The sequence below is a fragment of the Macaca nemestrina genome, chromosome 5 (assembly GCF_043159975.1).
Source record: "Macaca nemestrina isolate mMacNem1 chromosome 5, mMacNem.hap1, whole genome shotgun sequence".
NCBI lineage: Eukaryota > Metazoa > Chordata > Mammalia > Primates > Cercopithecidae > Macaca > Macaca nemestrina.
Window position 1 is genome coordinate 113,096,972 of NC_092129.1, and position 12,936 is coordinate 113,109,907.

Below are 12,936 nucleotides of genomic sequence, written 5' to 3' on the forward strand. Positions count from 1 at the left end.
TCTTTATTAAAACTTCCAAACATCACAGAAATAGAAAGCAGAGAAAGTAAACATTCTAACCTACTCCCCACTCTCCCATTCTACTCGCAGGATAAAAACTGTTACCAAATTTATAAAAGTGGCATTTTTGTTGCAAATTTCAGGCAAATGTCTGTTTCTTTAGTTAGAGCATGGGATGATATGCTGCACTTTTGAAAGGACTAGTAGAGCTATCATTCTATCCTTCTTTTATTTTGCACTAAGTAATCCACAAATATTTCTCATGATGGGAAATAAATATCCAATATCATCACTGCTTACTCACCATTATTCAAAACTACTTATAGGATAAACCTTCAAAGATGACTTTATGCAGATAACCAAAACGAGGGTCAACATGCACTCATTAATAATCCGAAGGTTTTGTCTGGTTTTGGCTTTGTTTTGGTTTTGAATGTATATCTGGCTAGTTGAGTCTGTTCCTTTATTAAGGTATATAAAGTGCCAGATCATTTGTTGTTAATCCAGCACATCTTTCCAAATACAGAAAACATACTCAAGCCCAAAATGCCCATGTAGTTGTGCCTGTGCCCAACTTAGGTTAAATGGCAGATCCACTTTTTAATCCCTGCCCCTAATTCCTACTTATGCCAGGACATTTGGAACGCCAGTTGTGAGTACTCATATTATAAGGGATCCCAAGAAAATCCCAAATGTGGCCTGTGTCCCTGAACACTACTGTGTAGTAATTTTTGTTTTTCATGGAAACAGATGACATCAGTATGTCCACTGTTCTTAACAAATGACAGATGCCCATTGTTCTTAGGTATGTCAAGGTCACTGCACTATTCCTATGTTGCAGTAAGGCAGGATAAATTACATTTACAAGTTCTTTATTCAAGCCCTATTGTTCAGAAATATTGTTTGCTGCTTTTTTTTTTAAGGAGGGAGGGAAAAATGACAGGAGAGTCTCAAAATTCATAAAGGGAAACTAATAGGGTTGAAAGGAAAAATAGACAAATGTTAAGTCGTATTTGGGGACTTCATTAACACACCTTATCCTTGCTCAGAACTATGGGCATAGAACTACTAGAAAGAAATTTAACAAGTATGTGAACTATCTGAACAACACATTCAACCTACAGGATCTGACGGATATGAGACATTTCACCTAACATCAGCAGAATACACATTTTTAAAAAGCATCTATGCACATTTATTAAGATAGATTATGTTCTGGGTCATAAACAAATTTCAACAAGTTTAAAAGAATAAAATCAGACAGAATGTGTTCTCAAGCCACAATGGAATAAAACTAGAAATCAATAACAGAAAGACAAGCAAATCTCTAAACATGTGGAAATTAAACAATATTCTTCTCAGTAATCCATTGGTCAAAGAGAAAGTCTCAAAAAATTAAAAAAAATACATTGAACTGAATGAAAATAAAAAATGACATAACAAAATATGTAGGATGCAGTAAAAGCAGTGCTGAGAAGAAAATTTATAGCACTAAATGCTTACATTATAGATGAAGAAAGGTCTCATATTAATAATCTTAGTTCCTACCTCAATAAATTGGAAAAAGAAGGGTAAAATAAACCCAAAGGAAGAAGACAGAAGGAAATAATATAGAAAAGAGCATAAATTAATGAAACTGAAAACAGGAAAACAATATGGAAAATCCATGTAACAAAAAAGTAGTTCCTTGAGAAAATCAACAAAGTTGATAAATCTCTTTCTTGAAAGCTGACAAAAAATCCCCAATGTCAGGAATGTAATAGGGGATATCACTACAGATTCTACAGCCACTGAAAAAATGAAGGAGTACTATGAGTAACTTTATGCACATACACTTGATAACTTAGGAGAAATGGACCAAATACTGTAAAACTACAAGCTACCAAAACTCAACAAAGAAGAAATAGACAATCTGGGTAGCCCTATAACCTCTAAAGCAATTGAATTGATAGTTAAAATCTCCCCAAACAGAAATGTCCAGGCCAAATGGTTTCACTGGAAAAATCAACCAGACATTTAAATAAGAATATATCATTTTCACACAATTTCTCCCAGAAAATAGAGGAGAAAAAACTTTCTCAATCTTTTTATGAAGTCAGTATTACCCTGACACCAAAACCAGACAAAGACAATAAAACGAAGCAAAACAAAAACTACATACCAATATATATCATAAACTTAGACACAAAAATCCTCAACAAAATATTAGCAAATATTTTTGCTAGTCAATCAGTCAATATATAGGCAAGTAGGATTTATTCCAGGTATGCAAGGCTAGCTCAATGGTTAAACTCAATCAATATAATGCATTATACAATAAAGCTAAAGAAAAAAATATAACCATATAAATTGATGAAGAAATAGCATTTGACAAAATCCAACACCCATTTATGATTAAAAAAACTCTCAGCAACTTAGGAAAAGAGGTTTAACAGTTTAATTAGATAAATAGCATTTACAACAAACCTAACATCGTACTTAATAGTGAAAGACTGAATGCTTTTCCCTAATATTAAGAACAACCAAGATGTATATTTTCATCACTCTTATTCAACATAGTATTGTAAGTTATATTAATAGTTGCTGCAATAAACCAAATAAAAGAAAAAAAAAAGGCATGCAGTTTGGAAAGGTAAACATAAAATGGTCTCTATTTACAAATGACATGACTGTCTACAGAAAAATCCAAAGGAATCTACGAAGACACCCTTGAAACGAGTGAGTTCACTAAGGCTGCACGATATATGATCAATGTAAAAAATGAATCATTTCTTTATACTAACAATGATCATATGGAAATGAAAATTAGAAACAATATTATTTATAATAATTCCAAATAAAAATAAAACTTAAATATCCACTTAGAAAAACACACACAGTTTATGTGCATTGAGATTACAAAATGCAGATAAAAGAAATCAGAGAAGACCTAAATAAGTGAGGAGAAATACCGTGTTTATGAATTGGAAGACTCAACATAGTAAAGATGTCAATTCTTCCCAAATTGATCTACAGGTCTAATAAAATTCCTGTCAAAATCTCAGCAATTTTTTTTTGGGGGGTAGATACAAACTTATTTTAAAATTTATATGGAAATGCACAGGACCTGGAATAACTAAAGCAATGCTGTCAAAGAAGAATAAAACAAGATCAATCACTTTACTTGATATTAACGCCTACTATTATAGCTCCAGTAATCAAGACTGTGGATTGGTGGAGGGATAGACATATAGAACATATAGACATATAGAACAGTGAACAGAATGGAGAATTCAGAACTAGACCCACACAAATATGCTCAATTGATTTGTTTTAAAGGTGAAAAAGCATTTCAATGGAGGAAGAAGAGCCCTCAACAAGTGATGCTGGAAAAATTGAACATCTATAGGCAAAAAAGTGGACCTTAATCTATACTTCCTATCTTATGAAAATCACTTAAAAATGGACCATGGGTTTAAAAATTAAACATAAAATAATAAAACTTGTAGTAAAAAAAATGGAGATGGCTGGGGGCGGTGGCTCACGCCTGTAATCCCAGCACTTTGGGAGGCCGAGGCGGGCGGATCACGAGGTCAGGAGATCGAGACCATCCTGGCCAACACGGTGAAACTCCGTCTCTACTAAAAATACAAAAAATTAGCCAGGCGCAGTGGTGGGCGCCTGTAGTCCCAGCTATTCGGGAGGCTGAGGCAGGAGAATGGCGTGAACCCGGGAGGCGGAGCTTGCAGTGAGATTGCACCACTGCACTCCAGCCTGGGCGACAGAGTGAGACTCCGCCTCAAAAAATAAATAAATAAATAAATAAATTGGAGACATTTTTGGGATTTGGACTAAGGAAAGAGTTCTTAGTCTTGACATCAAAAGCAGAAGTTATAAAAGGAAAAAATGAGAAATCGGATTCCATCAAAAGTAAAAACTTACTCCATGAGAGCCCAGGTACTAAGGATGAAAAGACAAGCCATAGACTGGGAGAAAACGTTTGTAAACCACATATCTGACAAAGGACTAATATCTAAAATATATAAAGAAACCTTAAAACTCAACAGTAAAAAACCAAAACCTCAATTAGAAAATTGGCAAAGATATAAATAGGATATTCTTAAAAGAGGACATACATAAAAGAGGTTACATATATGGCAAAGAAGCACATGAAAAGATATTTGACATAATTAGCCATGAGAAAAATGCAAATTAGATTACAATATATCACTACACAGCAAGCAGAATGTATAAAATAAAAAATAGTGGCAAAAAATAGTGACAATATAAAATGCTAGGGAGGATGCAGAGAAGCTGGCCCATTCAAACGCTGCTGATGGGAATGTGAAACAGTATAGTCCCTCTGAGCATGGTAGTTTCTTATAAAATTGGACATATTGTTACCATATGACTCAGCAATTGTACTCTTGGGCATTCATGTCAGAGACGTGAAAACTTATGTTTGTACAAAAACCTGTACATGAATGTTCACAGCAGAATTATTCATAATGACCAGACCCTCAAAACAGCACAGATATCCTTCACTATGAGAATGGTTTAACAAGCTCTGTTGCCTCCATACCATGGAATGCTACTCAATAATAAAAATGAATCAACTATTGATACACAGAGTAACATAAATGAATTGCCAGGGAATTATGTTGAGCACAAAAAAAAGCCAGTCTTGAAAAGTTATACACTGTATTATTCCATTTTTATAACATTTTTGAAATAAAAACATTTCAGATATGGAGAACAGATTAGTGGTTGCTGGCATCAGGCTGGGAAAGGGAAGAGGTGTGCAAGTGTGAAGGAGAAGGTGGTTGTGATTAGAAAGGGGCAACTTGAGAGATCCTCATTACAATGGAATTGTCCAATATCTTGACTGTTGTGTTAGATATACTAATCTCTGCATGTGATAAAACTGTACAGAGCTAATACTGCCCCCTGACCACAAATGTATTCAAGTAAAACTGGAGAAATCTGAATGAGATTTGTGAGCTGTATCAATATTATTATCCTGGTTGTGATATTATACTATAGTTTTACAAAATGTTACCTTTTTGGGAAATTGGGTAAAGTATACACAGGATATGTCTACTATATCTTACAACGGCATGTGAATCTACAATTATCTCAATAACAATTTACATTAAAAAAAGCCATTACCAGCAATCTAGACAATGGGATAGATTCATAAGAGGAAATGTGTTCTTCAAATCCAGATGCTGGGTCTGATCTCACTGTGTTTTGTTTAGAGGTACTCTTTAAATCGCCCTTTGGATGGGGTCTCACTGTTTTATTTTCATATCAGTTGAAAATATAAAAATTTGTTACATTCAGTTGAGATTATTTAAATTAGGGCTGGTTCTTCTGACCCTTGCTGGGTAAGCCATGAGACAAGTTCTGGTGCCTTTGCCACTGTACCTAAGGATAAAGCAGTTCATTTTCTCTTGCTTGGTTTTAGTTGAAATAAAATACTCGCTGTTTACTGAAATGGTAGCTAAAGAGATTAGTGAATAATATTCAGAATATTTGACTTATCTGGAGGAAAGCTGTAGTGGAAATTTGATGTTATTAACAATGGTCCTGTCCTTCCTTATTGAAGCCCCTAGAAGCTTGGCTTTGATAGCTCTTTACAAAAGCAAAGGCAATCAATGTTTATTATTTTTATCACTTACCTTGCAGGAGTTACAGTGTTTCCTCATTTGTCCTAATATAATTTTGGTAAAATGTAGAAGACCTTTCTTATTTTTCTTAAATGATAGGGAAATTAAGAAGCCTAAGAGGCAGTGGTGGCTGGGCGCGGTGGCTCACGCTTGTAATCCCAGCACTTTGGGAGGCCAAGCTGGGTGGATCATGAGGTTAGGAGATCGAGACCATCCTGGCTAACACAGTGAAACCCCATCTCTACTAAAAATACAAAAAATTAGCCGGGCATGGTGGCGGGCTCCTGTAGTCCCAGGTACTCGGGAGGCTGAGGCAGGAGAATGACGTGAACCCAGGAGGTGGAGCTTGCAGTGAGTCGAGATCTCACTGCTGCACTCCAGCCTGGGCAACAGAGCGAGACTCTGTTTAAAAAAAAAAAAAAAAAAAAAAGGCAGTGGTAGAGCTAGTCCTGAATTTTATCTACAATGTGTTTTGAGAATACCAATCCATATTAACCCTCTTTTCCAGACATTAAAGAAGCCTCTTCATATGTCATACCTGAGAACTGTGATTCAATTTAATTGATATATAGAACTCTGCTGTACCATTTGAGGTTTAAATTATGTTCTTGCAGTTATTTTGTTTTTAGCTACTTAAAATTGTTTTAGGCAGATTGATTTTTTGGGTACAAATTCACAATGCTTAAAAACTCATGTTCCAGTTGTTTTCTCATTAATTAACAGCACTGTTCATTAAAACACAGTGACCTTTGTCTAATCTACAAGCTGTCTTCTGTGACCATTAGTTTTTTTCTGGTTTTATGCCATCAAATAGCATTTTCGTGAAGATGAAATGCCGACATTATAAACCCTGTGACATTTGCACCAATTCTTGAAGAGCTGTGGCTAATTAGACATACATAATTAGAACTATTGCTTTTATTCAGAATATCAACATAATCAATTCCCAGCTATTTTTGTTCCTTTTTGTGTGTGTGCATATACTTAAAGTAACATAGGGCTAGCAGATCAGCAGGCCTCTTTACATAATCCCTGCAGGGAAAGAATTTGTGACGTAAACTGCATCGTAAAACGCAAAAAAAGAAGGCATCAGTCAGAAGGGTTGCAGTTATAATTCTATGTAATGTGGAAAATTCTACTAGTATAAGACATATTAGGGGAATGAAATTAAGATCCAGCGACGGCTCCAAACTTAAATCAAAATGTGGAAATATACAAAAGTAAATTATCTTCCGGAATTTTGTCTCTTTGGAGAGCAGAAAAATATCCTAAAAACATGCTTACTAGCCATAACTTACAGAATATCACATACCATCATCAATCTAGCTAGCTTTCAAACTTCTCCTTACTTTTTGGGAAGGTATATTAGTGTATTGGAAGAGAATTTGAGGGAATGAATGTTTTTACCAAAGGGACTAATTTGACCTGGAGTTGAAGACACATGGATATTTACAGAATCATTGCTGCACAGAAGTGGTTGTGAGAGCATGACAGAACTTCACTAAGTTGGCTAGTAGACACTTCGTGGGGTGGGTATGGGGAGAAGAGGGTCATAGAGGTAGGAGTGGGGTGGAGATGGGGGAAATTAGATTAAGGTGTGAAGGGGTATGGATGCTTCCTGCCTTGGAGAAAAATGACTGAGGTTGTTTTGACAGACTGTCACTGCAGCTAGCCTCATTGATTGGAAGTCTTAGGAAGATATAGATTAATTTGAGTAGCTCCAGCAAAATCTAGTGTCTTAGTAGGTCCTCCCCCTTGGGATTAGTTGATTCCTGAATTTTCTTTATAAATGATTTATCCATTCAAGTTTTTCACACCTGTTAATATATAAATCTGCTCCTGAAAAGTAATTCATTTAACCATACCTAAATAACAACGTTCATTTATCCCAGAGGTTCTTCAGAAGATCATAGGGAGGGCAATAGTTTGAAAATGCTCATTTCAAATGACTGATTGACACTTTGTTACTAAGGAAGGATCAAGGCTGGTTTTCATCAGGTATTGAGGCCATGAGTTGAGACCATATGGGCTGGAGGCAGCAAGTGGATGCCCCCTTCTTGGGGAAAAGAGTTGGGAACAGCAGGACATTCCTGGTTTACCCCTAGCTGCCTACCTGGAGTGGCCCTATGCATCCCAGTTACTAGTTGGGATGCCATGATGAGAGGACTTTTGTCCTCTCTTGTAGTGATTTTAGATTCTTAGGGATGGGTTGGCTCTTAGCAGCTATAATGCCTGCCTAGCATGAGCAGCCACCCAGATGATCCCTTCTGTGTTTACGTTTTATGTTCTGTAAGTCACATCTGCATCAGGGCAGAGGATGTCTTAGGCTTTCCCCTTTACCTGCCACAGGTGAAGTCTGCCCAAGGGGCCAAGCTGAAGTGGTGCCCTTTGTGGAGGAGCCTCGCTGAGGTTTTTTTGGTTGTCCATCCTCCCCCATCCGAAACCTATTTATACCTTAATTGGTTTGAGGTTTCTATTTGGGCGTGTCTGTATGCCCAAATGATTCATGTCTGAATCATAAACACCAAGCTGGAAACATTGAAAATGGCTTGCTGCACCTTGAACTGGACCCAGATACCTATTCTGTTATGATTTTGTAAAATAATCACAAATTAACCAATTCAACTTAGAATCAAAGCTGAGTGTCCTGAATCAGATCAAAATGGAAACATCAAAAGAGTCTCCAAAATGAATGAAATCAAACCAAGTTTTCATTTGATTCAAATTGCTAATTTGTCTACTTCTCACTAATCTAGAGGCTTTTCTTCCTCTTAAGAACTACATGAGGCCGGGAGCAGTGGTTCACGCCCGTAATCTCAGCAGTTTGGGAGACCGAGGTGAGCGGATCACCTGAGGTCAGGAGTTCGAGATCAGTCTGGTTAACATGGTGAAATCTGGTCTCTACTAAAAATACAAAAATTAACCAGGCATGGTGACAGGCGCCTGTAATCCCAGCTACTCAGGAGGCTGAGGCAGAAGAATCACTTGAACCGGGGAGGTGGAGGTTGCAGTGAGCCGAGATCAAAATTAAAATTTAAGATACACAAATTTAAATAAAATTCCTTAAAACAAACAAGTATTTCTATTTAGAGAGCTATCCTGACCTTGAGAAATAACTACATGTCAGCCAAGTTGACTATAAAGCAAATCTTATCTTCTCATATTGGTGATATTTGTCCTGTGAATTGAAGTGGACCCTTGTGTCAAGACAAGAGATAGTACGGCTTCCGTGCTACTGAGAGTGAGAGGCAGGTCAGGGCTGGGCATGTTCTTAGAGAACTCTCAGAATTTTTACCTTTTCTTACTGAGGAGTTATGTCTCCGTTCTTACAGCTGCCCTTCTTTGGACCAAAGGAATTGCTCTTACACTGGGAGATCCCTTGATTTCCAGAAAATCTGCTTCTTCCTTCTTCCTTGAGGGTGTTTACAGAGTTTAGCATAACTAACTGCTCTACAATGTTGACTTTATTCCTAGATATTCTGCTTTTCATGAATTCGTTTTATAAATGTCTACTGAATACCATAAACATGCAGGATATAAAGATCAGCAATGTGTTCTGTCACCCTCGAGGAGTTTATAATCTATTGGGGAAGATAAGCCACACGACTAGACAACTCACAAAACCATGTGCCAGAAGTTCTGCTGAGTGGTGGTTTCTAGAGAACTGCTTTACCCATTATCATAGCTCCTCTTCCGAGAGCAGGCCCTAGCCAAATGTTTGTCGAAGTTTCCTTCAGTTCAAGGCTTCAGGCTCAGCAAAACCCAATTAGCATACTGTTTCATTAATCTATTAAAATCAAAATGCTCAAAAAGAACTAGCTGGAGGTGGAAAAATGAGAATAAGTTAATTGGCCTATGATTTTCATTTCTGACCTGTCTATTCAGCTTTATGACACTAATTACAATGAGAGGGCGAATGGCTTCTTACTGCAAGACGTCTTAGTGACAGTGTGGGCTTATTTTGATTAATGTAAGCTGGAGGACAGTAACTACCTAATTTCACTCCTATGGTTTATACCACTGAATGATTATATTTTCATTTGTGGTTACCCGATATCTCTTCTCTTTTTACATTTTACTAGCCTGAAATGATTTTTCACTAATGGTTACACCATGGTTCTTAAGACAAGCTGCTGGGGGAAAGAAAGTGAGAGACAGGTTATCCCTTTTATTTGAGCATATGTTAGGCAGAATCTCCAAATGTCTTAGTTCTTGGAGAATACGGAACTTCAGGGTGGAGCCAGGTGGCTCCTGAAGGCTCAGCAGAAGTGGTCAGTGTGTTTTATTTACTCAGTAACTAAGAAAGCAAAGGCTGTGTTGATGAAGGGGTAGAACTCAGAGAAGCTCAATGGTTGAGCTGTCAGTGGGGAAGACATTCTGCTTGTTGGTAGAATGTGAAAAACCTGGAAGAATTGGAAACCTTTGGGATCATGGCTTTCAGAGGAGAAAAGGCTATCGGCAGGGTAGTGTTGGAGTCCTGTAGAAATCAGATACAATCTTGCTTTCTTTCCATGCCCCTAGGTTTCTTGTGGACCGACATGTGCCACTGGGAGAAATCTCCCTGCCTCCTCAGGTCATTTGGTCAATTTCCTTCTAGATTTCCTAGCAAAACAGAAAACATTTTGAATCAAAACCTAGTCTTGCCTTCCTCCTCTTCTATATATGATGATTATTTTCCTTTATAAGCACCAAAGTGCATTTTATTACCTAAGATTATTTATTTTTCCAATGACCAAAGTATATATTATTGGTGTAAATGTACTTGGTGGCAATATGAATAATATCTTTGGTGAGCTTTGAGAGGTAGGAAAACACACCTTTCTGTGCATATTGTATGCACACTAATATGCTCACTTGATTTCAGAACTTGATATTGAAACTCAGTCAGTTAGGCCCATGCAAAAGGACAGGAAAGGCAAAAATCTCAGAATAAAAACTGACAGGAGGCCCTATTAACAGAACATATCACCGCAAATAGAAACCGCATATTAGCTCTCAGTGCAATTTCTAATAAACATAAAGAAGTTAACTATCCTCAAAGTATATAAATCAATGGTATTGTAACAATATTTCATTAATCACACTTTCAAAATTAAGGAAAATTTAAAGTTTTCTGCCGCTTTGAACAACTAGATCACAAAGAAAAATCAAATATATGCAGGATCTTTTATTTTAATAATTTCAATTTTATTAACCATGTGAATCTTCACAGTGTATTCTTCATGAAATCTGTCATGATTCTGGGCTATTTATTTATATCTCTAATTGTTTCCAGTCATCCATCAAAATCATTCAAGACCATTCATGCCATAAATCAAGTATACTCTTAAATTGAGTAAGATGAAGGGCCTGATCAGAGATAATCTGGAACTAATTTAATGAGCTCTTCTGCTTGTTGTTCATTTGAACCATTCAACAATAGATTAAGAATCAATGTTTCTATACTGGCTTAAAAAAAAACTGAGTTGAGGATAAAAACAAGAGAACTACCTGGGCAATTTCCAAGTGTTTTAGAATGCATTTTTTTAATGCTCCCTAAGCATAACACATAGCACATGGCAAATATTTAGCAGTTAGATTTAATGGTGAATTATCCTGACAGCTGAATCCAGGAATTCATGGGAGCATCCTTTGTTTCTATCATAATCTGTTTCTCTGTTGTGTTATTTACCAAGCTACATTCTGATTCCCATTTGTTTTTCAAAAGTTTCCCTGCTGGAGAGAAAATGCCGTGCATGCTAAGTGTAGCCTTTATCTCTGATAGAGATGACTCCTACTGTACATAAGCCATCACTCTTATTTGCTCACAGTAGTGTTTGGAATATTATTGCTGTCATACACCTCTGCTCACATCATCAATATATCTTAATACATCACTGCCTGCTTGCCACCCATTATGCACACACACTTGCCAAACAACCTCTAATGGGTGATGGCCTCCATCCACAGCAGGATGAATTGCCATTGCTTGAATTGATTTGGAAAATCACTTAGTATAGGAGGAAACTGATCTGCCACAGTAACTTGAAACCCTCCTCTACTCTTCTGCTCCTTTATTTGGTTGTAGACTTATTCCTACCTGGCAACATGACACTTGATTTGGAGACCATGGTAGTAGTTTAATGATATATGAGAGGACTGATTCACAATTTTAACTAATAAAGCATCCTGTACACAGCTAGTGACCAAAGCCATGGAAATATAGACCCATATATTGAATTTACAGGACATTAACAAGAAATAAGCTCTGGGCAAAAATAAGTGTCTGTTCAGAACTAAGAGTCTGCCCAGAAAAGAACGCATTGGAGAGAGAAAGTGCACTTCTTACTATTTCCTAAGCAGCATGGGATGCCTGAATAGATGTAAAGTGATACAGCAGTGTCAAGTTGACCTTTTGTAAAATCTAGACAAAAGAAGTCCTGGAGCAAGGTGCACAGGAAGCAAATTTACAGCCTGGCTCAGAGTGAATGGGGTGGCTGGGCTGAAGGAAAAAGGAACAAGGAACCCACAGCAGTGGATTCTCCTCTTGAAAAAAGGAGAACTCTGAAACATTTCCTAAGCTGAAAGGGAAACAACTCTTGCCTCTCTCTTGTTTGCATCCCCTTTTTCGTCCTTGCTTACATTCCAGGCCAGCCATGAAGCCTTGAGGGAGGAAATGCTCTCACGCCTCCCTACAGGACTGTCTTGTCATGGTGGAAGCCCCAACCATCTCTCTGCAGTGTGGGAGCTGGGGAGACTCTGCTCTCTGCAGTGTGGGAGCTGGGGAGACTCTGCTCTCTGCAGTGTGGGAGCTGGGGAGACTCTGCTCTCTGCAGTGTGGGAGCTGGGGAGACTCTGCTCTCTGCAGTGTGGGAGCTGGGGAGACTCTGCTCTCTGCAGTGTGGGAGCTGGGGAGACTCCGCTGCTCCATATTTTGGCAAGCAGGGAATAGAACTGTATTAAAGCAAGCATTTTCCCCCCATAATAAAGAGTTTCTAAAGTCACCGAAAGTACAGTGTCCCCCAGCCCCATATCTTGGCAGGCAGGGAATAGAATTGTATTAAGGCAAGAATTTTTTTTCCCCCATAATAAAGAGTATCTAGAGTCACTGAAAGTACAGTATTCAAAGACTGGTTTATATATCCCAGATTGGTATCTCATCAGAGACTATAAATTGTTTACACTGTTGAAAATTCCCATTTTTACGACTTCTTCTGTTTTATTACGCTACTTGTTTGCATAGTAAATACGGATTCAATGGAATCTTATCTTCTTCCATAACACTAATACACTTCATCACTTCCATTCA

General features: G+C 37.5%; 1 protein-coding gene across 6 annotated transcripts in view; it reads right to left on the reverse strand.

Annotated features, from left to right (window-relative positions):
- The window catches only part of LOC105479465 (potassium voltage-gated channel subfamily Q member 5), a 566,685-nt gene that overhangs the window by 168,184 nt on the left and 385,565 nt on the right, over window positions 1–12,936 (reverse strand). The gene's annotated exons all lie outside the window — the stretch shown is intronic.